Source organism: Phyllobates terribilis, unplaced genomic scaffold (assembly GCF_046119375.1).
Source record: "Phyllobates terribilis strain yellow unplaced genomic scaffold, ASM4611937v1 Scaffold_1__5_contigs__length_1240528914, whole genome shotgun sequence".
In the NCBI taxonomy this organism is placed as follows: domain Eukaryota; kingdom Metazoa; phylum Chordata; class Amphibia; order Anura; family Dendrobatidae; genus Phyllobates; species Phyllobates terribilis.
The window spans coordinates 137,592,089-137,614,756 of NW_027362761.1; positions in this window are offsets into that span (position 1 = coordinate 137,592,089).

Below are 22,668 nucleotides of genomic sequence, written 5' to 3' on the forward strand. Positions count from 1 at the left end.
AAAAAAAAGCAGTTTGAGTGTGTCGCGCACTGTTCAGCCGCAAATATCTCTATTTAAAAAAGTGTGGTATACCCCAGTAAACAATAACTGTGGTTTTTCCATCCCACGGTAAAAAATCTCTATTATTCAGGTTTTGGTAGTTTTTTCCGTAAAGAAAAACAGTAGAATCTCCTGACTGTTGTGACACAAAAATATATCTGTTGAAAATAGTCTTGTGTAGGCCCGACATCCCAGTGTGGTTTCGCAGTTCCAAGGGTCAAATCGCTGTACTATCCAGTTTTGGGCCTTTGGTATCTAAAAAAAAAGCAGTTTGAGTCTGTCGCTCACTGTTCAGCCGCAAATATCTCTATTTAAAGAAGTGTGGTATACCCCAGTAAACAATAACTGTGGTTTTGCCATCCCACGGTAAAAAATCTCTATTATTCAGGTTTTGGTAGTTTTTTCCGTAAAGAAAAACAGTATTGTCTCCTGACTGTTGTGACACAAAAATATATTTGTTGAAAATAGTCTTGTGTAGGCCCGACATCCCAGTGTGGTTTCGCAGTTCCATGGGTCAAATCGCTGTACTATCCAGTTTTGGGCCTTTGGTATCTAAAAATAAAGCAGTTTGAGTGTGTCGCGCACTGTTCAGCCGCAAATATCACTATTTAAAAAAGTGTGGTATACCCCAGTAAACAATAACTGTGGTTTTGCCATCCCACGGTAAAAAATCTCTATTATTCAGGTTTTGGTAGTTTTTTCCGTAAAGAAAAACAGTAGAGTCTCCTGACTATTGTGACACAAAAATATATCTGTTGAAAATAGTCTTGTGTAGGCCCGACATCCCAGTGTGGTTTCGCAGTTCCAAGGGTCAAATCGCTGGACTATCCAGTTTTGGGCCTTTGGTATCTAAAAAAAAGCAGTTTGAGTCTGTCGCTCACTGTTCAGCCGGAAATATCTCTATTTAAAGAAGTGTGGTATACCCCAGTAAACAATAACTGTGGTTTTGCCATCCCACGGTAAAAAATCTCTATTATTCAGGTTTTGGTAGTTTTTTCCGTAAAGAAAAACAGTATTGTCTCTAGACTGTTGTGACACAAAAATATATCTGTTGAACATAGTCTTGTGTAGGCCCGACCTCCCAGTGTGGTTTCGCAGTTCCACGGGTCAAATAGCTGTACTATCCAGTTTTGGGCCTTTGGTATTTAAAAAAAAAGCAGTTTGAGTGTGTCGCGCACTGTTCAGCCGCAAATATCACTATTTAAAAAAGTGTGGTATACCCCAGTAAACAATAACTGTGGTTTTGCCATCCCACGGTAAAAAATCTCTATTATTCAGGTTTTGGTAGTTTTTTCCGTAAAGAAATACAGTAGAGTCTCCTGACTGTTGTGACACAAAAATATATCTGTTGAAAATAGTCTTGTGTAGGCCCGACATCCCAGTGTGGTTTCGCAGTTCCAAGGGTCAAATCGCTGGACTATCCAGTTTTGGGCCTTTGGTATCTAAAAATAAAGCAGTTTGAGTGTGTCGCTCACTGTTCAGCCGCAAATATCTCTATTTAAAAAAGTGTGGTATACCCCAGTAAACAATAACTGTGGTTTTGCCATCCCACGGTAAAAAATCTCTATTATTCAGCTTTTGGTAGTTTTTTCTGTAAAGAAAAACAGTAGTGTCTCCTGACTGTTGTGACACAAAAATATATCTGTTGAACATAGTCTTGTGTAGGCCCGACATCCCAGTGTGGTTTTGCAGTTCCACGGGTCAAATAGCTGTACTATCCAGTTTTGGGCCTTTGGTATTTAAAAAAAAAGCAGTTTGAGTGTGTCGCGCACTGTTCAGCCGCAAATATCTCTATTTAAAAAAGTGTGGTATACCCCAGTAAACAATAACTGTGGTTTTTCCATCCCACGGTAAAAAATCTCTATTATTCAGGTTTTGGTAGTTTTTTCCGTAAAGAAAAACAGTAGAGTCTCCTGACTGTTGTGACACAAAAATATATCTGTTGAAAATAGTCTTGTGTAGGCCCGACATCCCAGTGTGGTTTCGCAGTTCCAAGGGTCAAATCGCTGTACTATCCAGTTTTGGGCCTTTGGTATCTAAAAAAAAAGCAGTTTGAGTCTGTCGCTCACTGTTCAGCCGCAAATATCTCTATTTAAAGAAGTGTGGTATACCCCAGTAAACAATAACTGTGGTTTTGCCATCCCACGGTAAAAAATCTCTATTATTCAGGTTTGGTAGTTTTTTCCGTAAAGAAAAACAGTATTGTCTCCTGACTGTTGTGACACAAAAATATATTTGTTGAAAATAGTCTTGTGTAGGCCCGACATCCCAGTGTGGTTTCGCAGTTCCATTGTTCAAATCGCTGTACTATCCAGTTTTGGGCCTTTGGTATCTAAAAATAAAGCAGTTTGAGTGTGTCGCGCACTGTTCAGCTGCAAATATCACTATTTAAAAAATTGTGGTATACCCCAGTAAACAATAACTGTGGTTTTGCCATCCCACGGTAAAAAATCTCTATTATTCAGGTTTTGGTAGTTTTTTCTGTAAAGAAAAACAGTAGAGTCTCCTGACTATTGTGACACAAAAATATATCTGTTGAAAATAGTCTTGTGTAGGCCCGACATCCCAGTGTGGTTTCGCAGTTCCAAGGGTCAAATCGCTGGACTATCCAGTTTTGGGCCTTTGGTATCTAAAAAAAAGCAGTTTGAGTCTGTCGCTCACTGTTCAGCCGGAAATATCTCTATTTAAAGAAGTGTGGTATACCCCAGTAAACAATAACTGTGGTTTTGCCATCCCACGGTAAAAAATCTCTATTATTCAGGTTTTGGTAGTTTTTTCCGTAAAGAAAAACAGTATTGTCTCCTGACTGTTGTGACACAAAAATATATCTGTTGAAAATAGTCTTGTGTAGGCCCGACATCCCAGTGTGGTTTCGCAGTTCCATGGGTCAAATCGCTGTACTATCCAGTTTTGGGCCTTTGGTATCTAAAAATAAAGCAGTTTGAGTGTGTCGCTCACTGTTCAGCTGCAAATATCTCTATTTAAAAAAGTGTGGTATACCCCAGTAAACAATAACTGTGGTTTTGCCATCCCACGGTAAAAAATCTCTATTATTCAGGTTTTGGTAGTTTTTTCCGTAAAGAAAAACAGTAGTGTCTCCTGACTGTTGTGACACAAAAATATATCTGTTGAAAATAGTCTTGTGCAGGCCCGACATCCCAGTGTGGTTTCGCAGTTCCACGGGTCAAATCGCTGTACTATCCAGTTTTGGGACTTTGGTATCTAAAAAAAAAGCTGTATGAGTGTGTCGCTCACTGTTCAGCCGCAAATATCTCTATTTAAAAAAGTGTGGTATACCCCAGTAAAAAATAAATGTGGTTTTGCCATCCCACGGTAAATAATCGCTATTATTCAGGTTTTGGTAGTTTTTTCCATAAAGAAAAACAGTAGTGTCTCCTGACAGTTGTGACGCAAAAATGTATCTGTTGAAAATAGTCTTGTGTAGGCCCGACATCCCAGTGTGGTTTCGCAGTTCCAAGGGTCAAATCGCTGTACTATCCAGTTTTGGGCCTTTGGTATCTAAGAAAAAAGCAGTATGAGTGTGTCGCTCACTGTTCAGCCGCAAATATCTCTATTTAAAAAAGTGTGGTATACCCCAGTAAACAATAACTGTGGTTTTGCCATCCCACGGTAAATAATCTCTATTATTCAGGTTTTGGTATTTTTTTCCGTAAAGAAAAATAGTAGTGTCTCCTGACTGTTGTGACGCAAAAATATATCTGTTGAAAATAGTCTTGTGTAGGCCCGACATCCCAGTGTGGTTTCCCAGTTCCAATTGTCAAATCGCTGTACTATCCAGTTTTGGGCCTTTGGTATTTAAAAAAAAAAAGCAGTTTAAGTGTGTCGCTCACTGTTCAGCCGCAAATATCTCTATTTAAAAAATTGTGGTATACCCCAGTAAACAATAACTGTGGTTTTGCCATCCCACGGTAAAAAATCTCTATTATTCAGGTTTTGGTAGTTTTTTCCGTAAAGAAAAACAGTAGTGTCTCCTGACTGTTGTGACACAAAAATATATCTGTTGAAAATAGTCTTGTGCAGGCCCGACATCCCAGTGTGGTTTCGCAGTTCCACGGGTCAAATCGCTGTACTATCCAGTTTTGGGACTTTGGTATCTAAAAAAAAAGCTGTATGAGTGTGTCACTCACTGTTCAGCCGCAAATATCTCTATCTAAAAAAGTGTGGTATACCCCAGTAAACAATAACTGTGGTTTTGCCATCCCACGGTAAATAATCGCTATTATTCAAGTTTTGGTAGTTTTTTCCATAAAGAAAAACAGTAGTGTCTCCTGACAGTTGTGGCACAAAAATGTATCTGTTGAAAATAGTCCTGTGTAGGCCCTACATCCCAGTGTGGTTTCGCAGTTCCACGGGTCAAATCGCTGTACTATCCAGTTTTGGGCCTTTGGTATCAAAAAAAAAGCAGTATGAGTGTGTCGCTCACTGTTCAGCCGCAAATATCTCTATTTAAAAAAGTGTGGTATACCCCAGTAAACAATAACTGTGGTTTTGCCATCCCACGGTAAATAATCTCTATTATTCAGGTTTTGGTAGTTTTTTCCGTAAAGAAAAACAGTAGTGTCTCCTGACTGTTGTGACACAAAAATATATCTGTTGAAAATAGTCTTGTGTAGGCCCGACATCCCAGTGTGGTTTCGCAGTTCCAAGGGTCAAATCGCTGTACTATCCAGTTTTGGGCCTTTGGTATTTAAAAAAAAAGCAGTTTGAGTGTGTCGCTCACTGTTCAGCCGCAAATATCTCTATTTAAAAAAGTGTGGTATACCCCAGTAAACAATAACTGTAGTTTAGCCATCCCACGGTAAAAAATCTCTATTATTCAGGTTTTGGTAGTTTTTTTTGTAAAGAAAAACAGTAGTGTCTCCTGAATGTTGTGACACAAAAATATATCTGTTGAAAATAGTATTGTGTAGGCCCGACATCCCAGTGTGGTTTCGCAGTTCCACGGGTCAAATTGCTGTACTTTCCAGTTTTGGGCCTTTGGTATCTAAAAAAAAAGCAGTATGAGGGTGTCGCTCACTGTTCAGCCGCAAATATCTCTATTTTAAAAGTGTGGTATACCCCAGTAAACAATAACTGTGGTTTTGCCGTCCCACGGTAAATAATCTCTATTATTCAGGTTTTCGTATTTTTTTCCGTAAAGAAAAACAGTAGTGTCTCCTGACTGTTGTGACGCAAAAAATATATCTGTTGAAAATAGTATTGTGTAGGCCCGACATCCCAGTGTGGTTTCGCAGTTCCACGGGTCAAATCGCTGTACTATCCAGTTTTGGGCCTTTGGTATCTTAAAAAAAAACAGTATGAGTGTGACGCTCACTGTTCAGCCGCAAATATCTCTATTTAAAAAAGTGTGGTATACCCCAGTAAACAATAACAGTGGTTTTGCCATCCCACGGTAAAAAATCTCTATTATTCAGGTTTTGGTAGTTTTTTCCGTAAAGAAAAACAGTAGTGTCTCCTGACTCTTGTGACACAAAAATATATCTGTTGAAAATAGTCTTGTGTAGGCCCGACATCCCAGTGTGGTTTCGCACTTCCACGGGTCAAATCGCTGTACTATCCAGTTTTGGGCCTTTGGTATCTAAAAAAAAAGCAGTATGAGTGTGTCGCTCACTGTTCAGCCGCAAATATCTCTATTTAAAAAAGTGTGGTATACCCCAGTAAACAATAACTGTGGTTTTGCCATCCCACGGTAAATAATCTCTATTATTCAGGTTTTGGTAGTTTTTTCCGTAAAGAAAAACAGTATTGTCTCCTGCCTGTTGTGACACAAAAATATATCTGTTGAAAATAGTCTTGTGTAGGCCCGACATCCCAGTGTGGTTTCGCAGTTCCATGGGTCAAATCGCTGTACTATCCAGTTTTGGGCCTTTGGTATCTAAAAATAAAGCAGTTTGAGTGTGTCGCTCACTGTTCAGCTGCAAATATCTCTATTTAAAAAAGTGTGGTATACCCCAGTAAACAATAACTGTGGTTTTGCCATCCCACGGTAAAAAATCTCTATTATTCAGGTTTTGGTAGTTTTTTCCGTAAAGAAAAACAGTAGTGTCTCCTGACAGTTGTGACGCAAAAATGTATCTGTTGAAAATAGTCTTGTGTAGGCCCTACATCCCAGTGTGGTTTCGCAGTTCCACGGGTCAAATCGCTGTACTATCCAGTTTTGGGCCTTTGGTATCTAAAAAAAAGCAGTATGAGTGTGTCGCTCACTGTTCAGCCGCAAATATCTCTATTTAAAAAAGTGTGGTATACCCCAGTAAACAATAACTGTGGTTTTGCCATCCCACGGTAAATAATCTCTATTATTCAGGTTTTGGTAGTTTTTTCCGTAAAGAAAAACAGTAGTGTCTCCTGACTGTTGTGACACAAAAATATATCTGTTGAAAATAGTCTTGTGTAGGCCCGACATCCCAGTGTGGTTTCGCAGTTCCAAGGGTTAAATCGCTGTACTATCCAGTTTTGGGCCTTTGGTATTTAAAAAAAAAGCAGTTTAAGTGTGTCGCTCACTGTTCAGCCGCAAATATCTCTATTTAAAAAAGTTTGGTATACCCCAGTAAACAATAACTGTAGTTTAGCCATCCCACGGTAAAAAATCTCTAATATTCAGGTTTTGGTAGTTTTTTTTTAAAAGAAAAACAGTAGTGTCTCCTGAATATTGTGACACAAAAATATATCTGTTGAAAATAGTATTGTGTAGGCCCGACATCCCAGTGTGGTTTCGCACTTCCACGGGTCAAATCGCTGTACTATCCAGTTTTGGGCCTTTGGTATCTAAAAAAAAAGCAGTATGAGTGTGTCGCTCACTGTTCAGCCGCAAATATCTCTATTTAAAAAAGTGTGGTATACCCCAGTAAACAATAACTGTGGTTTTGCCATCCCACGGTAAATAATCTCTATTATTCAGGTTTTGGTAGTTTTTTCCGTAAAGAAAAACAGTATTGTCTCCCGACTGTTGTGACACAAAAATATATCTGTTGAAAATAGTCTTGTGTAGGCCCGACATCCCAGTGTGGTTTCGCAGTTCCATGGGTCAAATCGCTGTACTATCCAGTTTTGGGCCTTTGGTATCTAAAAATAAAGCAGTTTGAGTGTGTCGCTCACTGTTCAGCTGCAAATATCTCTATTTAAAAAAGTGTGGTATACCCCAGTAAACAATAACTGTGGTTTTGCCATCCCACGGTAAAAAATCTCTATTATTCAGGTTTTGGTAGTTTTTTCCGTAAAGAAAAACACTAGTGTCTCCTGACTGTTGTGACACAAAAATATATCTGTTGAAAATAGTCTTGTGCAGGCCCGACATCCCAGTGTGGTTTCGCAGTTCCACTGGTCAAATCGCTGTACTATCCAGTTTTGGGACTTTGGTATCTAAAAAAAAAGCTGTATGAGTGTGTCGCTCACTGTTCAGCCGCAAATATCTCTATTTAAAAAAGTGTGGTATACCCCAGTAAACAATAAATGTGGTTTTGCCATCCCACGGTAAATAATCGCTATTATTCAGGTTTTGGTAGTTTTTTCCATAAAGAAAAACAGTAGTGTCTCCTGACAGTTGTGACGCAAAAATGTATCTGTTGAAAATAGTCTTGTGTAGGCCCGACATCCCAGTGTGGTTTCGCAGTTCCAAGGGTCAAATCGCTGTACTATCCAGTTTTGGGCCTTTGGTATCTAAGAAAAAAGCAGTATGAGTGTGTCGCTCACTGTTCAGCCGCAAATATCTCTATTTAGAAAGTGTGGTATACCCCAGTAAACAATAACTGTGGTTTTGCCATCCCACGGTAAATAATCTCTATTATTCAGGTTTTGGTAGTTTTTTCCGTAAAGAAAAATAGTAGTGTCTCCTGACTGTTGTGACACAAAAATATATCTGTTGAAAATAGTCTTGTGTAGGCCCGACATCCCAGTGTGGTTTCCCAGTTACAAGGGTCAAATCGCTGTACTATCCAGTTTTGGGCCTTTGGTATTTAAAAAAAAAAGCAGTTTAAGTGTGTCGCTCACTGTTCAGCCGCAAATATCTCTATTTAAAAAATTGTGGTATACCCCAGTAAACAATAACTGTGGTTTTGCCATCCCACGGTAAAAAATCTCTATTATTCAGGTTTTGGTAGTTTTTTCCGTAAAGAAAAACAGTAGTGTCTCCTGACTGTTGTGACACAAAAATATATCTGTTGAAAATAGTCTTGTGCAGGCCCGACATCCCAGTGTGGTTTCGCAGTTCCACGGGTCAAATCGCTGTACTATCCAGTTTTGGGACTTTGGTATCTAAAAAAAAAGCTGTATGAGTGTGTCGCTCACTGTTCAGCCGCAAATATCTCTATCTAAAAAAGTGTGGTATACCCCAGTAAACAATAACTGTGGTTTTGCCATCCCACGGTAAATAATCGCTATTATTCAAGTTTTGGTAGTTTTTTCCATAAAGAAAAACAGTAGTGTCTCCTGACAGTTGTGACGCAAAAATGTATCTGTTGAAAATAGTCTTGTGTAGGCCCTACATCCCAGTGTGGTTTCGCAGTTCCACGGGTCAAATCGCTGTACTATCCAGTTTTGGGCCTTTGGTATCTAAAACAAAGCAGTATGAGTGTGTCGCTCACTGTTCAGCCGCAAATATCTCTATTTAAAAAAGTGTGGTATACCCCAGTAAACAATAACTGTGGTTTTGCCATCCCACGGTAAATAATCTCTATTATTCAGGTCTTGGTAGTTTTTTCCGTAAAGAAAAACAGTAGTGTCTCCTGACTGTTGTGACACAAAAATATATCTGTTGAAAATAGTCTTGTGTAGGCCCGACATCCCAGTGTGGTTTCGCAGTTCCAAGGGTCAAATCGCTGTACTATCCAGTTTTGGGCCTTTGGTATTTAAAAAAAAAGCAGTTTAAGTGTGTCGCTCACTGTTCAGCCGCAAATATCTCTATTTAAAAAAGTGTGGTATACCCCAGTAAACAATAACTGTAGTTTAGCCATCCCACGGTAAAAAATCTCTATTATTCAGGTTTTGGTAGTTTTTTTTGTAAAGAAAAACAGTAGTGTCTCCTGAATGTTGTGACACAAAAATATATCTGTTGAAAATAGTGTTGTGTAGGCCCGACATCCCAGTGTGTTTTCGCAGTTCCACGGGTCAATTTGCTGTACTTTCCAGTTTTGGGCCTTTGGTATCTAAAAAAAAAGCAGTATGAGGGTGTCGCTCACTGTTCAGCCGCAAATATCTCTATTTTAAAAGTGTGGTATACCCCAGTAAACAATAACTGTGGTTTTGCCGTCCCACGGTAAATAATCTCTATTATTCTGGTTTTCGTATTTTTTTCCGTAAAGAAAAACAGTAGTGTCTCCTGACTGTTGTGACGCAAAAAATATATCTGTTGAAAATAGTATTGTGTAGGCCCGACATCCCAGTGTGGTTTCGCAGTTCCACGGGTCAAATCGCTGTACTATCCAGTTTTGGGCCTTTGGTATCTTAAAAAAAAACAGTATGAGTGTGACGCTCACTGTTCAGCCGCAAATATCACTATTTAAAAAAGTGTGGTATACCCCAGTAAACAATAACTGTGGTTTTGCCATCTCACGGTAAAAAATCTCTATTATTCAGGTTTTGGTAGTTTTTTCCGTAAAGAAAAACAGTAGTGTCTCCTGACTGTTGTGACACAAAAATATATCTGTTGAAAATAGTCTTGTGTAGGCCCGACATCCCAGTGTGGTTTCGCACTTCCACGGGTCAAATCGCTGTACTATCCAGTTTTGGGCCTTTGGTATCTAAAAAAAAAGCAGTATGAGTGTGTCGCTCACTGTTCAGCTGCAAATATCTCTATTTAAAAAAGTGTGGTATACCCCAGTAAACAATAACTGTGGTTTTGCCATCCCATGGTAAATAATCTCTATTATTCAGGTTTTGGTAGTTTTTTCCGTAAAGAAAAACAGTAGTGTCTCCTGACTGTTGTGACGCAAAAATGTATCTGTTGAAAATAGTCTTGTGTAGGCCCGACATCCCAGTGTGGTTTCGCAGTTCCACGGGTCAAATCGCTGTACTATCCAGTATTGGGCCTTTGGTATCTAAAAAAAAAGCAGTTTGAGTGTGTTGCTCACTGTTCAGCCGCAAACATCTCTATTTAAAAAAGTGTGGTATACCCCAGTAAACAATAACTGTGATTTTGCCATCCCACGGTAAAAAATCTCTATTATTCACCTTTTGGTAGTTTTTTCCATAAAGAAAAACAGTAGTGTCTCCTGACTGTTGTGACACAAAAATATATCTGTTGAAAATAGTCTTGTGTAGGCCCGACATCCCAGTGTGGTTTCGCAGTTCCACGGGTCAAATCGCTGTACTATCCAGTTTTGGGCCTTTGGTATCTAAAAAAAAGCAGTATGAGTGTGTCGCTCACTGTTCAGCCGCAAATATCTCTATTTAAAAAAGTGTGGTATACCCCAGTAAACAATAACTGTGGTTTTGCCATCCCACGGTAAATAATCTCTATTATTCAGGTTTTGGTAGTTTTTTCCGTAAAGAAAAACAGTAGTGTCTCCTGAATATTGTGACACAAAAATATATCTGTTGAAAATAGTCTTGTGTAGGCCCGACATCCCAGTGTGGTTTCGCAGTTCCACGGGTCAAATTGCTGTACTTTCCAGTTTTGGGCCTTTGGTATCTAAAAAAAAGCAGTATGAGTGTGTCGCTCACTGTTCAGCCGCAAATATCTCTATTTAAAAAAGTGTGGTATACCCCAGTAAACAATAACTGTGGTTTTGCCATCCCACGGTAAATAATCTCTATTATTCAGGTTTTGGTAGTTTTTTCCGTAAAGAAAAACAGTAGTGTCTCCTGACTGTTGTGACACAAAAATATATCTGTTGAAAATAGTCTTGTGTAGGCCCGACATCCCAGTGTGGTTTCGCAGTTCCAAGGGTCAAATCGCTGTACTATCCAGTTTTGGGCCTTTGGTATTTAAAAAAAAAGCAGTTTAAGTGTGTCGCTCACTGTTCAGCCGCAAATATCTCTATTTAAAAAAGTTTGGTATACCCCAGTAAACAATAACTGTAGTTTAGCCATCCCACGGTAAAAAATCTCTAATATTCAGGTTTTGGTAGTTTTTTTTTTAAAGAAAAACAGTAGTGTCTCCTGAATATTGTGACACAAAAATATATCTGTTGAAAATAGTATTGTGTAGGCCCGACATCCCAGTGTGGTTTCGCACTTCCACGGGTCAAATCGCTGTACTATCCAGTTTTGGGCCTTTGGTATCTAAAAAAAAAGCAGTATGAGTGTGTCGCTCACTGTTCAGCCGCAAATATCTCTATTTAAAAAAGTGTGGTATACCCCAGTAAACAATAACTGTGGTTTTGCCATCCCACGGTAAATAATCTCTATTATTCAGGTTTTGGTAGTTTTTTCCGTAAAGAAAAACAGCATTGTCTCCCGACTGTTGTGACACAAAAATATATCTGTTGAAAATAGTCTTGTGTAGGCCCGACATCCCAGTGTGGTTTCGCAGTTCCATGGGTCAAATCGCTGTACTATCCAGTTTTGGGCCTTTGGTATCTAAAAATAAAGCAGTTTGAGTGTGTCGCTCACTGTTCAGCTGCAAATATCTCTATTTAAAAAAGTGTGGTATACCCCAGTAAACAATAACTGTGGTTTTGCCATCCCACGGTAAAAAATCTCTATTATTCAGGTTTTGGTAGTTTTTTCCGTAAAGAAAAACAGTAGTGTCTCCTGACTGTTGTGACACAAAAATATATCTGTTGAAAATAGTCTTGTGCAGGCCCGACATCCCAGTGTGGTTTCGCAGTTCCACTGGTCAAATCGCTGTACTATCCAGTTTTGGGACTTTGGTATCTAAAAAAAAAGCTGTATGAGTGTGTCGCTCACTGTTCAGCCGCAAATATCTCTATTTAAAAAAGTGTGGTATACCCCAGTAAACAATAAATGTGGTTTTGCCATCCCACGGTAAATAATCGCTATTATTCAGGTTTTGGTAGTTTTTTCCATAAAGAAAAACAGTAGTGTCTCCTGACAGTTGTGACGCAAAAAATATATCTGTTGAAAATAGTATTGTGTAGGCCCGACATCCCAGTGTGGTTTCGCAGTTCCACGGGTCAAATCGCTGTACTATCCAGTTTTGGGCCTTTGGTATCTTAAAAAAAAACAGTATGAGTGTGACGCTCACTGTTCAGCCGCAAATATCACTATTTAAAAAAGTGTGGTATACCCCAGTAAACAATAACTGTGGTTTTGCCATCTCACGGTAAAAAATCTCTATTATTCAGGTTTTGGTAGTTTTTTCCGTAAAGAAAAACAGTAGTGTCTCCTGACTGTTGTGACACAAAAATATATCTGTTGAAAATAGTCTTGTGTAGGCCCGACATCCCAGTGTGGTTTCGCACTTCCACGGGTCAAATCGCTGTACTATCCAGTTTTGGGCCTTTGGTATCTAAAAAAAAAGCAGTATGAGTGTGTCGCTCACTGTTCAGCTGCAAATATCTCTATTTAAAAAAGTGTGGTATACCCCAGTAAACAATAACTGTGGTTTTGCCATCCCATGGTAAATAATCTCTATTATTCAGGTTTTGGTAGTTTTTTCCGTAAAGAAAAACAGTAGTGTCTCCTGACTGTTGTGACGCAAAAATGTATCTGTTGAAAATAGTCTTGTGTAGGCCCGACATCCCAGTGTGGTTTCGCAGTTCCACGGGTCAAATCGCTGTACTATCCAGTATTGGGCCTTTGGTATCTAAAAAAAAAGCAGTTTGAGTGTGTTGCTCACTGTTCAGCCGCAAACATCTCTATTTAAAAAAGTGTGGTATACCCCAGTAAACAATAACTGTGATTTTGCCATCCCACGGTAAAAAATCTCTATTATTCACCTTTTGGTAGTTTTTTCCATAAAGAAAAACAGTAGTGTCTCCTGACTGTTGTGACACAAAAATATATCTGTTGAAAATAGTCTTGTGTAGGCCCGACATCCCAGTGTGGTTTCGCAGTTCCACGGGTCAAATCGCTGTACTATCCAGTTTTGGGCCTTTGGTATCTAAAAAAAAGCAGTATGAGTGTGTCGCTCACTGTTCAGCCGCAAATATCTCTATTTAAAAAAGTGTGGTATACCCCAGTAAACAATAACTGTGGTTTTGCCATCCCACGGTAAATAATCTCTATTATTCAGGTTTTGGTAGTTTTTTCCGTAAAGAAAAACAGTAGTGTCTCCTGAATATTGTGACACAAAAATATATCTGTTGAAAATAGTCTTGTGTAGGCCCGACATCCCAGTGTGGTTTCGCAGTTCCACGGGTCAAATTGCTGTACTTTCCAGTTTTGGGCCTTTGGTATCTAAAAAAAAGCAGTATGAGTGTGTCGCTCACTGTTCAGCCGCAAATATCTCTATTTAAAAAAGTGTGGTATACCCCAGTAAACAATAACTGTGGTTTTGCCATCCCACGGTAAATAATCTCTATTATTCAGGTTTTGGTAGTTTTTTCCGTAAAGAAAAACAGTAGTGTCTCCTGACTGTTGTGACACAAAAATATATCTGTTGAAAATAGTCTTGTGTAGGCCCGACATCCCAGTGTGGTTTCGCAGTTCCAAGGGTCAAATCGCTGTACTATCCAGTTTTGGGCCTTTGGTATTTAAAAAAAAAGCAGTTTAAGTGTGTCGCTCACTGTTCAGCCGCAAATATCTCTATTTAAAAAAGTTTGGTATACCCCAGTAAACAATAACTGTAGTTTAGCCATCCCACGGTAAAAAATCTCTAATATTCAGGTTTTGGTAGTTTTTTTTTAAAAGAAAAACAGTAGTGTCTCCTGAATATTGTGACACAAAAATATATCTGTTGAAAATAGTATTGTGTAGGCCCGACATCCCAGTGTGGTTTCGCACTTCCACGGGTCAAATCGCTGTACTATCCAGTTTTGGGCCTTTGGTATCTAAAAAAAAAGCAGTATGAGTGTGTCGCTCACTGTTCAGCCGCAAATATCTCTATTTAAAAAAGTGTGGTATACCCCAGTAAACAATAACTGTGGTTTTGCCATCCCACGGTAAATAATCTCTATTATTCAGGTTTTGGTAGTTTTTTCCGTAAAGAAAAACAGTATTGTCTCCCGACTGTTGTGACACAAAAATATATCTGTTGAAAATAGTCTTGTGTAGGCCCGACATCCCAGTGTGGTTTCGCAGTTCCATGGGTCAAATCGCTGTACTATCCAGTTTTGGGCCTTTGGTATCTAAAAATAAAGCAGTTTGAGTGTGTCGCTCACTGTTCAGCTGCAAATATCTCTATTTAAAAAAGTGTGGTATACCCCAGTAAACAATAACTGTGGTTTTGCCATCCCACGGTAAAAAATCTCTATTATTCAGGTTTTGGTAGTTTTTTCCGTAAAGAAAAACAGTAGTGTCTCCTGACTGTTGTGACACAAAAATATATCTGTTGAAAATAGTCTTGTGCAGGCCCGACATCCCAGTGTGGTTTCGCAGTTCCACTGGTCAAATCGCTGTACTATCCAGTTTTGGGACTTTGGTATCTAAAAAAAAAGCTGTATGAGTGTGTCGCTCACTGTTCAGCCGCAAATATCTCTATTTAAAAAAGTGTGGTATACCCCAGTAAACAATAAATGTGGTTTTGCCATCCCACGGTAAATAATCGCTATTATTCAGGTTTTGGTAGTTTTTTCCATAAAGAAAAACAGTAGTGTCTCCTGACAGTTGTGACGCAAAAATGTATCTGTTGAAAATAGTCTTGTGTAGGCCCGACATCCCAGTGTGGTTTCGCAGTTCCAAGGGTCAAATCGCTGTACTATCCAGTTTTGGGCCTTTGGTATCTAAGAAAAAAGCAGTATGAGTGTGTCGCTCACTGTTCAGCCGCAAATATCTCTATTTAGAAAGTGTGGTATACCCCAGTAAACAATAACTGTGGTTTTGCCATCCCACGGTAAATAATCTCTATTATTCAGGTTTTGGTAGTTTTTTCCGTAAAGAAAAATAGTAGTGTCTCCTGACTGTTGTGACACAAAAATATATCTGTTGAAAATAGTCTTGTGTAGGCCCGACATCCCAGTGTGGTTTCCCAGTTACAAGGGTCAAATCGCTGTACTATCCAGTTTTGGGCCTTTGGTATTTAAAAAAAAAAGCAGTTTAAGTGTGTCGCTCACTGTTCAGCCGCAAATATCTCTATTTAAAAAATTGTGGTATACCCCAGTAAACAATAACTGTGGTTTTGCCATCCCACGGTAAAAAATCTCTATTATTCAGGTTTTGGTAGTTTTTTCCGTAAAGAAAAACAGTAGTGTCTCCTGACTGTTGTGACACAAAAATATATCTGTTGAAAATAGTCTTGTGCAGGCCCGACATCCCAGTGTGGTTTCGCAGTTCCACGGGTCAAATCGCTGTACTATCCAGTTTTGGGACTTTGGTATCTAAAAAAAAAGCTGTATGAGTGTGTCGCTCACTGTTCAGCCGCAAATATCTCTATCTAAAAAAGTGTGGTATACCCCAGTAAACAATAACTGTGGTTTTGCCATCCCACGGTAAATAATCGCTATTATTCAAGTTTTGGTAGTTTTTTCCATAAAGAAAAACAGTAGTGTCTCCTGACAGTTGTGACGCAAAAATGTATCTGTTGAAAATAGTCTTGTGTAGGCCCGACATCCCAGTGTGGTTTCGCAGTTCCAAGGGTCAAATCGCTGTACTATCCAGTTTTGGGCCTTTGGTATCTAAAAAAAAAGCAGTTTGAGTCTGTCGCTCACTGTTCAGCCGCAAATATCTCTATTTAAAGAAGTGTGGTATACCCCAGTAAACAATAACTGTGGTTTTGCCATCCCACGGTAAAAAATCTCTATTATTCAGGTTTTGGTAGTTTTTTCCGTAAAGAAAAACAGTATTGTCTCCTGACTGTTGTGACACAAAAATATATTTGTTGAAAATAGTCTTGTGTAGGCCCGACATCCCAGTGTGGTTTCGCAGTTCCATGGGTCAAATCGCTGTACTATCCAGTTTTGGGCCTTTGGTATCTAAAAATAAAGCAGTTTGAGTGTGTCGCGCACTGTTCAGCCGCAAATATCACTATTTAAAAAAGTGTGGTATACCCCAGTAAACAATAACTGTGGTTTTGCCATCCCACGGTAAAAAATCTCTATTATTCAGGTTTTGGTAGTTTTTTCCGTAAAGAAAAACAGTAGAGTCTCCTGACTATTGTGACACAAAAATATATCTGTTGAAAATAGTCTTGTGTAGGCCCGACATCCCAGTGTGGTTTCGCAGTTCCAAGGGTCAAATCGCTGGACTATCCAGTTTTGGGCCTTTGGTATCTAAAAAAAAGCAGTTTGAGTCTGTCGCTCACTGTTCAGCCGGAAATATCTCTATTTAAAGAAGTGTGGTATACCCCAGTAAACAATAACTGTGGTTTTGCCATCCCACGGTAAAAAATCTCTATTATTCAGGTTTTGGTAGTTTTTTCCGTAAAGAAAAACAGTATTGTCTCTAGACTGTTGTGACACAAAAATATATCTGTTGAACATAGTCTTGTGTAGGCCCGACCTCCCAGTGTGGTTTCGCAGTTCCACGGGTCAAATAGCTGTACTATCCAGTTTTGGGCCTTTGGTATTTAAAAAAAAAGCAGTTTGAGTGTGTCGCGCACTGTTCAGCCGCAAATATCACTATTTAAAAAAGTGTGGTATACCCCAGTAAACAATAACTGTGGTTTTGCCATCCCACGGTAAAAAATCTCTATTATTCAGGTTTTGGTAGTTTTTTCCGTAAAGAAATACAGTAGAGTCTCCTGACTGTTGTGACACAAAAATATATCTGTTGAAAATAGTCTTGTGTAGGCCCGACATCCCAGTGTGGTTTCGCAGTTCCAAGGATCAAATCGCTGGACTATCCAGTTTTGGGCCTTTGGTATCTAAAAAAAAAGCAGTTTGAGTCTGTCGCTCACTGTTCAGCCGCAAATATCTCTATTTAAAGAAGTGTGGTATACCCCAGTAAACAATAACTGTGGTTTTGCCATCCCACGGTAAAAAATCTCTATTATTCAGGTTTTGGTAGTTTTTTCCGTAAAGAAAAACAGTATTGTCTCCTGACTGTTGTGACACAAAAATATATCTGTTGAAAATAGTCTTGTGTAGGCCCGACATCCCAGTGTGGTTTCGCAGTTCCATGGGTCAAATCGCTGTACTATCCAGTTTTGGGCCTTTGGTATCTAAAAATAAAGCAGTTTGAGTGTGTCGCTCACTGTTCAGCCGCAAATATCTCTATTTAAAAAAGTGTGGTATACCCCAGTAAACAATAACTGTGGTTTTGCCATCCCACGGTAAAAAATCTCTATTATTCAGCTTTTGGTAGTTTTTTCTGTAAAGAAAAACAGTAGTGTCTCCTGACTGTTGTGACACAAAAATATATCTGTTGAACATAGTCTTGTGTAGGCCCGACATCCCAGTGTGGTTTTGCAGTTCCACGGGTCAAATAGCTGTACTATCCAGTTTTGGGCCTTTGGTATTTAAAAAAAAAGCAGTTTGAGTGTGTCGCGCACTGTTCAGCCGCAAATATCTCTATTTAAAAAAGTGTGGTATACCCCAGTAAACAATAACTGTGGTTTTTCCATCCCACGGTAAAAAATCTCTATTATTCAGGTTTTGGTAGTTTTTTCCGTAAAGAAAAACAGTAGAATCTCCTGACTGTTGTGACACAAAAATATATCTGTTGAAAATAGTCTTGTGTAGGCCCGACATCCCAGTGTGGTTTCGCAGTTCCAAGGGTCAAATCGCTGTACTATCCAGTTTTGGGCCTTTGGTATCTAAAAAAAAAGCAGTTTGAGTCTGTCGCTCACTGTTCAGCCGCAAATATCTCTATTTAAAGAAGTGTGGTATACCCCAGTAAACAATAACTGTGGTTTTGCCATCCCACGGTAAAAAATCTCTATTATTCAGGTTTTGGTAGTTTTTTCCGTAAAGAAAAACAGTATTGTCTCCTGACTGTTGTGACACAAAAATATATTTGTTGAAAATAGTCTTGTGTAGGCCCGACATCCCAGTGTGGTTTCGCAGTTCCATGGGTCAAATCGCTGTACTATCCAGTTTTGGGCCTTTGGTATCTAAAAATAAAGCAGTTTGAGTGTGTCGCGCACTGTTCAGCCGCAAATATCACTATTTAAAAAAGTGTGGTATACCCCAGTAAACAATAACTGTGGTTTTGCCATCCCACGGTAAAAAATCTCTATTATTCAGGTTTTGGTAGTTTTTTCCGTAAAGAAATACAGTAGAGTCTCCTGACTGTTGTGACACAAAAATATATCTGTTGAAAATAGTCTTGTGTAGGCCCGACATCCCAGTGTGGTTTCGCAGTTCCAAGGGTCAAATCGCTGGACTATCCAGTTTTGGGCCTTTGGTATCTAAAAATAAAGCAGTTTGAGTGTGTCGCTCACTGTTCAGCCGCAAATATCTCTATTTAAAAAAGTGTGGTATACCCCAGTAAACAATAACTGTGGTTTTGCCATCCCACGGTAAAAAATCTCTATTATTCAGCTTTTGGTAGTTTTTTCTGTAAAGAAAAACAGTAGTGTCTCCTGACTGTTGTGACACAAAAATATATCTGTTGAACATAGTCTTGTGTAGGCCCGACATCCCAGTGTGGTTTTGCAGTTCCACGGGTCAAATAGCTGTACTATCCAGTTTTGGGCCTTTGGTATTTAAAAAAAAAGCAGTTTGAGTGTGTCGCGCACTGTTCAGCCGCAAATATCTCTATTTAAAAAAGTGTGGTATACCCCAGTAAACAATAACTGTGGTTTTTCCATCCCACGGTAAAAAATCTCTATTATTCAGGTTTTGGTAGTTTTTTCCGTAAAGAAAAACAGTAGAGTCTCCTGACTGTTGTGACACAAAAATATATCTGTTGAAAATAGTCTTGTGTAGGCCCGACATCCCAGTGTGGTTTCGCAGTTCCAAGGGTCAAATCGCTGTACTATCCAGTTTTGGGCCTTTGGTATCTAAAAAAAAAGCAGTTTGAGTCTGTCGCTCACTGTTCAGCCGCAAATATCTCTATTTAAAGAAGTGTGGTATACCCCAGTAAACAATAACTGTGGTTTTGCCATCCCACGGTAAAAAATCTCTATTATTCAGGTTTGGTAGTTTTTTCCGTAAAGAAAAACAGTATTGTCTCCTGACTGTTGTGACACAAAAATATATTTGTTGAAAATAGTCTTGTGTAGGCCCGACATCCCAGTGTGGTTTCGCAGTTCCATTGTTCAAATCGCTGTACTATCCAGTTTTGGGCCTTTGGTATCTAAAAATAAAGCAGTTTGAGTGTGTCGCGCACTGTTCAGCTGCAAATATCACTATTTAAAAAATTGTGGTATACCCCAGTAAACAATAACTGTGGTTTTGCCATCCCACGGTAAAAAATCTCTATTATTCAGGTTTTGGTAGTTTTTTCTGTAAAGAAAAACAGTAGAGTCTCCTGACTATTGTGACACAAAAATATATCTGTTGAAAATAGTCTTGTGTAGGCCCGACATCCCAGTGTGGTTTCGCAGTTCCAAGGGTCAAATCGCTGGACTATCCAGTTTTGGGCCTTTGGTATCTAAAAAAAAGCAGTTTGAGTCTGTCGCTCACTGTTCAGCCGGAAATATCTCTATTTAAAGAAGTGTGGTATACCCCAGTAAACAATAACTGTGGTTTTGCCATCCCACGGTAAAAAATCTCTATTATTCAGGTTTTGGTAGTTTTTTCCGTAAAGAAAAACAGTATTGTCTCCTGACTGTTGTGACACAAAAATATATCTGTTGAAAATAGTCTTGTGTAGGCCCGACATCCCAGTGTGGTTTCGCAGTTCCATGGGTCAAATCGCTGTACTATCCAGTTTTGGGCCTTTGGTATCTAAAAATAAAGCAGTTTGAGTGTGTCGCTCACTGTTCAGCTGCAAATATCTCTATTTAAAAAAGTGTGGTATACCCCAGTAAACAATAACTGTGGTTTTGCCATCCCACGGTAAAAAATCTCTATTATTCAGGTTTTGGTAGTTTTTTCCGTAAAGAAAAACAGTAGTGTCTCCTGACTGTTGTGACACAAAAATATATCTGTTGAAAATAGTCTTGTGCAGGCCCGACATCCCAGTGTGGTTTCGCAGTTCCACGGGTCAAATCGCTGTACTATCCAGTTTTGGGACTTTGGTATCTAAAAAAAAAGCTGTATGAGTGTGTCGCTCACTGTTCAGCCGCAAATATCTCTATTTAAAAAAGTGTGGTATACCCCAGTAAAAAATAAATGTGGTTTTGCCATCCCACGGTAAATAATCGCTATTATTCAGGTTTTGGTAGTTTTTTCCATAAAGAAAAACAGTAGTGTCTCCTGACAGTTGTGACGCAAAAATGTATCTGTTGAAAATAGTCTTGTGTAGGCCCGACATCCCAGTGTGGTTTCGCAGTTCCAAGGGTCAAATCGCTGTACTATCCAGTTTTGGGCCTTTGGTATCTAAGAAAAAAGCAGTATGAGTGTGTCGCTCACTGTTCAGCCGCAAATATCTCTATTTAAAAAAGTGTGGTATACCCCAGTAAACAATAACTGTGGTTTTGCCATCCCACGGTAAATAATCTCTATTATTCAGGTTTTGGTATTTTTTTCCGTAAAGAAAAATAGTAGTGTCTCCTGACTGTTGTGACGCAAAAATATATCTGTTGAAAATAGTCTTGTGTAGGCCCGACATCCCAGTGTGGTTTCCCAGTTCCAATTGTCAAATCGCTGTACTATCCAGTTTTGGGCCTTTGGTATTTAAAAAAAAAAAGCAGTTTAAGTGTGTCGCTCACTGTTCAGCCGCAAATATCTCTATTTAAAAAATTGTGGTATACCCCAGTAAACAATAACTGTGGTTTTGCCATCCCACGGTAAAAAATCTCTATTATTCAGGTTTTGGTAGTTTTTTCCGTAAAGAAAAACAGTAGTGTCTCCTGACTGTTGTGACACAAAAATATATCTGTTGAAAATAGTCTTGTGCAGGCCCGACATCCCAGTGTGGTTTCGCAGTTCCACGGGTCAAATCGCTGTACTATCCAGTTTTGGGACTTTGGTATCTAAAAAAAAAGCTGTATGAGTGTGTCACTCACTGTTCAGCCGCAAATATCTCTATCTAAAAAAGTGTGGTATACCCCAGTAAACAATAACTGTGGTTTTGCCATCCCACGGTAAATAATCGCTATTATTCAAGTTTTGGTAGTTTTTTCCATAAAGAAAAACAGTAGTGTCTCCTGACAGTTGTGGCACAAAAATGTATCTGTTGAAAATAGTCCTGTGTAGGCCCTACATCCCAGTGTGGTTTCGCAGTTCCACGGGTCAAATCGCTGTACTATCCAGTTTTGGGCCTTTGGTATCAAAAAAAAAGCAGTATGAGTGTGTCGCTCACTGTTCAGCCGCAAATATCTCTATTTAAAAAAGTGTGGTATACCCCAGTAAACAATAACTGTGGTTTTGCCATCCCACGGTAAATAATCTCTATTATTCAGGTTTTGGTAGTTTTTTCCGTAAAGAAAAACAGTAGTGTCTCCTGACTGTTGTGACACAAAAATATATCTGTTGAAAATAGTCTTGTGTAGGCCCGACATCCCAGTGTGGTTTCGCAGTTCCAAGGGTCAAATCGCTGTACTATCCAGTTTTGGGCCTTTGGTATCTAAAAAAAAAGCAGTTTGAGTCTGTCGCTCACTGTTCAGCCGCAAATATCTCTATTTAAAGAAGTGTGGTATACCCCAGTAAACAATAACTGTGGTTTTGCCATCCCACGGTAAAAAATCTCTATTATTCAGGTTTGGTAGTTTTTTCCGTAAAGAAAAACAGTATTGTCTCCTGACTGTTGTGACACAAAAATATATTTGTTGAAAATAGTCTTGTGTAGGCCCGACATCCCAGTGTGGTTTCGCAGTTCCATTGTTCAAATCGCTGTACTATCCAGTTTTGGGCCTTTGGTATCTAAAAATAAAGCAGTTTGAGTGTGTCGCGCACTGTTCAGCTGCAAATATCACTATTTAAAAAATTGTGGTATACCCCAGTAAACAATAACTGTGGTTTTGCCATCCCACGGTAAAAAATCTCTATTATTCAGGTTTTGGTAGTTTTTTCTGTAAAGAAAAACAGTAGAGTCTCCTGACTATTGTGACACAAAAATATATCTGTTGAAAATAGTCTTGTGTAGGCCCGACATCCCAGTGTGGTTTCGCAGTTCCAAGGGTCAAATCGCTGGACTATCCAGTTTTGGGCCTTTGGTATCTAAAAAAAAGCAGTTTGAGTCTGTCGCTCACTGTTCAGCCGGAAATATCTCTATTTAAAGAAGTGTGGTATACCCCAGTAAACAATAACTGTGGTTTTGCCATCCCACGGTAAAAAATCTCTATTATTCAGGTTTTGGTAGTTTTTTCCGTAAAGAAAAACAGTATTGTCTCCTGACTGTTGTGACACAAAAATATATCTGTTGAAAATAGTCTTGTGTAGGCCCGACATCCCAGTGTGGTTTCGCAGTTCCATGGGTCAAATCGCTGTACTATCCAGTTTTGGGCCTTTGGTATCTAAAAATAAAGCAGTTTGAGTGTGTCGCTCACTGTTCAGCTGCAAATATCTCTATTTAAAAAAGTGTGGTATACCCCAGTAAACAATAACTGTGGTTTTGCCATCCCAC